Raw genomic sequence first — 927 nt, 5'->3', positions numbered from 1 at the left:
GTCAGGCTTCTCAAACAGGTCCTATACGTCCAAACTGTCTCGGGTGGATATAGGGAGGCCCGCATGCGCCAGGACATGTTTACCACGTCGGATCCGACAAACATGACCCACCACAAACTTCATCAAATCCCTGTCACCTAGCCGGACCAATATTTTCCTTGTCCTCTCTCCTCCCTCATCTGCGTCAGCTGTCCCCTAACTCCGCCGCCGTCTTGACCCCTCGGCGCCGCCATCACCTGTAACATCCCAAATTTTCAATTTGAAATGTTATACATTAGAACATCATTGCATAGCATATTTTATTGCATTTCGGCAAATCCTCGAAATCCTAAGCAACTCAAGGACCCTAGGAGAGAGTTGGGGATTTTCCCAGTTTTTATATTTGATTTTTTTATCAAATAATGAAACAAGGATTTTTGGTTTTAATTATTTTTCTCTCCGAAAAATATTTCGTATTAAAATAAATGAGAGGAGAAAATATGACTTCTCCAAAATAATTGAAATATTGGAGGAAAAATATTAAAATCAAATATTTGATTTTATTCGGATTTTATTTGCAATTTTAATTGCATTAGAAAAATTGCACGTTTTCAAAACTGCATTTTTGGGCCAAGAAAATGTTCATCTCGTTCTAATTATTTTAATTAGACTGTGAAAATTTGTTTTGGCATTTTTGGATTTTTATTTATTTTTCTATGATTTTTTTTAGGTTCGGCGAAATTTTTTTAAAAAAAACTCGCGAAGCGCGCCGACTGGGCCGAAACCCAGCCGACGGACCAGCCCAGCCCCGCGCCTCGTCTCCCTCCTGGAGACCGAGACGGAGACCGCCGCCGCCCCCAGTCCCGCTCGTCACCGCCGCCCCTTGCCCCTTCCCCAAGGCAGCACCCCCCTCCTTAAATACTCCCCCGCCGCTCCTCTCCTCACCCC

This window comes from Triticum aestivum, chromosome 2D (assembly GCF_018294505.1).
Source record: "Triticum aestivum cultivar Chinese Spring chromosome 2D, IWGSC CS RefSeq v2.1, whole genome shotgun sequence".
NCBI classification, from domain to species: Eukaryota; Viridiplantae; Streptophyta; class Magnoliopsida; order Poales; family Poaceae; genus Triticum; species Triticum aestivum.
The sequence above is the reverse complement of the archived record's forward strand: the minus strand, read 5'-3'. Positions refer to the sequence as shown.